The sequence below is a fragment of the Megalops cyprinoides genome, chromosome 21 (assembly GCF_013368585.1).
Source record: "Megalops cyprinoides isolate fMegCyp1 chromosome 21, fMegCyp1.pri, whole genome shotgun sequence".
In the NCBI taxonomy this organism is placed as follows: Eukaryota; Metazoa; Chordata; class Actinopteri; order Elopiformes; family Megalopidae; genus Megalops; species Megalops cyprinoides.
Window position 1 is genome coordinate 27,225,280 of NC_050603.1, and position 4,951 is coordinate 27,230,230.

The window sequence follows — 4,951 nt, forward strand, 5'->3', positions numbered from 1 at the left end:
ATATTTTGGATGTTCAACACTTATAGACCCAGATTATATATTCAGACTGGAGAGACTTGGGTCAACAGACTGACCCAAGTCTCTCCAGTATGTGAGTACAGTAGTGTGTGTGCGTGTGAGAAAGAAATTGAGCTGCAGTTACAAGGTAGAGACACTGGCTATTCATAGTATATTAAAGAATTCTAGTGAAGTAACCCTAATGTATGGGGTGCCGTTTAGGAAAAAAAATAGTACATTTAGTGTGTATATAGGTTTGGTTTGTGTAGCAGGGGCAATGTGATTCCCTGAATTTCCCCTCTCACGGTGATTTTTTTTTTTTCTCAAGGATTGTTATATATTGTATCTTTTTCCTGACACTGGGCGTGGTTTTCCCACGCTGGCACCATAAATGACAGGGTTACCCTTACTCTGCCTCTTTTGCGACTTATCAGAGGCAGAGGTACGTGTGTCATTGTGCTGTTTTGTTGTTTTAATAAATCAACCATTAAATTGTTGTATATTGTCATGGGGAAATTTTCAGCAGTGAATGTCAGGATGTTGTGCGTAATATGCGCGAGTTTTAAAGTTTTCAGCTGCATATTGAGTTTGCCATGCTGCAGCTAGCTAGCGCAGCTGCAGGTATCAGGGATATTACTATACAGTTCCGTTGCATAGCCTACTAGTGGATGCGACTGTGGATGCTAGTATTTTAAAGTGTGGTTGCCTGTGTGTTGGCAGGAGTGTGACGCGCCTGGCTCGCTCCGTGCCTGATTTTGTTTTCTTCCCTGTGTTTTGTCAGGTATGCCATGCTTTGTGTTTTCCCTATATTCTGTTTATTTTGTGTAAATTGTTTGCACTCGTTTTGTGCGCTCTTTTGCGACTTATCAGAGGCAGAGGAGTGTGACGCGCCTGGCTCGCTCCGTGCCTGATTTTGTTTTCTTCCCTGTGTTTTGTCAGAAATAAAATTCTTAAAATCAGGTCCTTTGTGGCGTCCCTGTTCCACACACAACACAACGCGGAGTGCCACGGAGAGGGGAGACGATCTACGTTACATTGGTGCCGTTTGACCCGTCGTTTGTTCAGCTGAAGCCGAACGCTGGGGTTGCTGCTGCTGCTTGGATGGGACGTTCTACCGGACCTGTTGCTGACTGCTGCTGTGCTGTTGTCGTCATCGGAGCCTTTCGTCTGCACGAACTGTCTTCCTGTGCACGTATCTTTTGCAAAGACACTGATGTTGCATATATAGTTTCCAAGAACAAGGACACGCACACATACCAAATCAGGAGTTCATCTGGGGGTGTGAAGACAGTGCACAGGAACCTCATCATGCCAGTTAACTTTCTACCACTTCCTGAGACAGATGAGGGGGACGAGCATGTGTCATTTTCTGGGGGCAGCATGAGTGTTGCAGGTAGCTTGCAGTCCAGTGTGGACATTGACACAGATGACAGGACTGTGAGGTGGGTTGCCAGTCTTACTGGTGGCTCGGGCACAAGTATCTGTGATACGGACGATCTTGGGCCAGCGGCTGTTGACAGAGGGGATGTTATGGTTCCAGACTCGATGGGAGTGGGAATAGGAAATACTTCAGTGTCCTCAGTATGTGATAGTCCTGTATGTGCTGCCTCTGATATGGGTGCTACTGAAGCTCTGTCAACTGACCTCCTGCCGTCTGTTAACTCCCCTACATACACGGATGTCCCCACTACATGTGTGTCACCAGGCCGGACAGGGGTTCGCACCAGACGGGGTAGATTGATTAAGCCAGTGAACCGGCTCATACAGACCCTGTCTGCTCAGTGGGTTGGGAGTCTTTTTAGAGGAACTCATTAGAGAATGCTCACTTTCTCTTTATGGTTGTCACATGGGTATTGTGATAAGTTTCCTTTCATAGTATAATAAGGTTCCTTTCATTTTTTTTTCTTTCTTGAGTCTCTCCTCTTCATTCTGTATCTCTCTTTGTGAGAGAGTGGTATTGCCATTACTGTCTATCACGTTAGACTGTTACTGTATGATGGAGTGTATCCCCAGTTTGTAAGGTGTATATGGCACCTTCACTGTGATTGGTGTGGGACTAGTTAACCCCTCTAGCTGGCTCCTCACCTCTCTAGTCCTACGTGGGACAGCGTTCTTGGCTGGTAGACTGTATGTCTTTGCTTTGGGGTACATCTATCTACATACTTAATGATTTTTTTTTTTTTATTGATTTTGGTTTTGCTTTATGTCATGTGGAGTCTGTTGATGAAATTCAGTGAAGTCAGTGGGGGTGAGTGTAGCAGGGGCAATGTGATTCCCTGAATTTCCCCTCTCACGGTGATTTTTTTTTTTTCTCAAGGATTGTTATATATTGTATCTTTTTCCTGACACTGGGCGTGGTTTTCCCACGCTGGCACCATAAATGACAGGGTTACCCTTACTCTGCCTCTTTTGCGACTTATCAGAGGCAGAGGTACGTGTGTCATTGTGCTGTTTTGTTGTTTTAATAAATCAACCATTAAATTGTTGTATATTGTCATGGGGAAATTTTCAGCAGTGAATGTCAGGATGTTGTGCGTAATATGCGCGAGTTTTAAAGTTTTCAGCTGCATATTGAGTTTGCCATGCTGCAGCTAGCTAGCGCAGCTGCAGGTATCAGGGATATTACTATACAGTTCCGTTGCATAGCCTACTAGTGGATGCGACTGTGGATGCTAGTATTTTAAAGTGTGGTTGCCTGTGTGTTGGCAGGAGTGTGACGCGCCTGGCTCGCTCCGTGCCTGATTTTGTTTTCTTCCCTGTGTTTTGTCAGGTATGCCATGCTTTGTGTTTTCCCTATATTCTGTTTATTTTGTGTAAATTGTTTGCACTCGTTTTGTGCGCTCTTTTGCGACTTATCAGAGGCAGAGGAGTGTGACGCGCCTGGCTCGCTCCGTGCCTGATTTTGTTTTCTTCCCTGTGTTTTGTCAGAAATAAAATTCTTAAAATCAGGTCCTTTGTGGCGTCCCTGTTCCACACACAACACAACGCGGAGTGCCACGGAGAGGGGAGACGATCTACGTTACATTTGCATATATGCCGGTTTGATGTGTACATGTATTGGTTTGTCATTCACGCATCGATTGGTGTGTCGTTTACACATCTATTGGTTTGAGTGTCTCGTATATAGGTTTTCCACGTCAGCCATTTTGTGTTTCATCCATCTTTGATTTTGTCAAAAACACATTTAACCATCTCCTCCTAGAGCTTGGCACAATGCGGTTTTGTGAATTACGTCTTTGGACCATTGTCTTAAACAGTTGTTAAAGGATAGTTGCCAGGTTGAACATGACAAGGCACAGACCACACAAAGAAAAGCATATATCATGACCAATTTCTTGTAGATCATTACATTACATGTCACGTCCTAACTGGGAAATGAACACATAGTTCAATGTGCAAATAACATGGCTGCTAAGATACAATCAGTTTGTTGCACTTAAATAAATAGGCACATCTCCTGCACCTCCTGCACCATGAAAAGCTTGAGTAACAAACAAAAATGCACTTACTATATGTTAAATAGGGCTTGTTGTTGAGAAAGTATATGTTTTGCAAAAGCCTTGCAATTGTGGTGGAAAATTTGATAAAGTGTATACCCCATATGTAAATTATGAGTATTGCCACTCCCCCCCCCCCCCCCCCCCCCCCGAGAAAAGCGGAGCTTGACGTGGTGCGATTAAGCTTCATGTGAAATGTTCAACCAGGGAAGGTAAAACTTTGGACCATGTTTACTCCAACCTCAAGAATGCTTACAAAGCCATACCCCTCCCCCACCTGGGCCAGTCAGATCACCTCTCTATCTTCCTGGCCCCTGCATACACCCCCCTCAGCCGACAAGCAAAGCCCCATCGACAGACCATTAACACCTGGCCTGACGATGCCCTCCCCCGACTCCAGGACTGCTTTGAACAGACACAGTGGGAGACATTCCAGCATGAGGACCTGGCTACATTCACAGACACAGTACTATCCTACATCAAGTACTGCATGGGGATGGTCACTGTGGAAAAGACTATCCAGGTGTACCCGAACCAGAAGCCGTGGATGACCAGCCAGGTCCGCTCACTCCTCCGGGCCCGCGATGCAGCCTTCAGATCTGGTGACAGAGCGCTCTACAGCACAGCTCGCGCCAACCTGAGGAAAGGCATCAAGACCGCCAAAGCAGACTACAAGGAGAAGATAGAAGGGCAACTCAACAACCCCCGACAGGTGTGGAAGAGCATACAGTCTCTTACCAACTACAAGGGCTCTGCAGCGACGCCTGTGGTCTCAGACGCAGCACTGGCAGAGGAGCTTAACAGCTTCTTTGCACGCTTTGAGGCCCAAGCTCGGAAGCCAGCCACACCACTCCATCCCCCACCACAACCCACACCAACCTCAGCCACCCCCCCACTCACCGTGGAGCTGGAGGACGTGAGACGCGTGCTCCGCGCCGTCAACCCCAAGAAGGCCACAGGACCGGATGGAGTACCAGGGAGAGTACTCAAGGCATGCGCTGACCAGCTAGCTCCAGTCTTCACTGACATTTTCAATCTGTCACTGGAACAAGCCACCATCCCAGCCTGCCTAAAATCGGCCACCATCATCCCAGTCCCCAAAAAGTCACCTACAGCCACCCTCAATGACTTTCGCCCCGTTGCTCTCACACCAGTCATCACCAAGTGCTTTGAGAAACTGGTGCTGAGACACATCAAAGCTTGCCTTCCTCCCACGCTTGACCCGCATCAGTTTGCATACCGGCCAAACAGATCCACTGAGGATGCAATAACCACCGCACTCCACTCTGCACTGAAACACTTGGAGAAAAAGGGGAGCTATGTCAGGATGCTATTCATTGACTACAGCTCAGCCTTTAACACAATAATTCCGGACATTCTTATCCCCAAGCTGGCCAACCTGGGACTCCCACCCACCACCTGCTCCTGGATAAAAGACTTTCTAATCAACCGTCCCC

General features: G+C 47.0%; 2 long non-coding RNA genes across 2 annotated transcripts; both read left to right on the plus strand.

The window, feature by feature from the left end:
* The first annotated feature begins 421 nt into the window (after positions 1 to 421).
* On the plus strand, positions 422 to 970 carry LOC118796260. Its single transcript, XR_005005879.1, has 3 exons — positions 422 to 439; positions 718 to 778; positions 937 to 970. It is a non-coding gene; the product is annotated as an uncharacterized LOC118796260 (long non-coding RNA).
* Positions 971 to 2,410: 1,440 nt separating this feature from the next.
* On the plus strand, positions 2,411 to 2,959 carry LOC118796259. Its single transcript, XR_005005878.1, has 3 exons — positions 2,411 to 2,428; positions 2,707 to 2,767; positions 2,926 to 2,959. It is a non-coding gene; the product is annotated as an uncharacterized LOC118796259 (long non-coding RNA).
* The last annotated feature ends 1,992 nt before the right edge of the window (positions 2,960 to 4,951 follow it).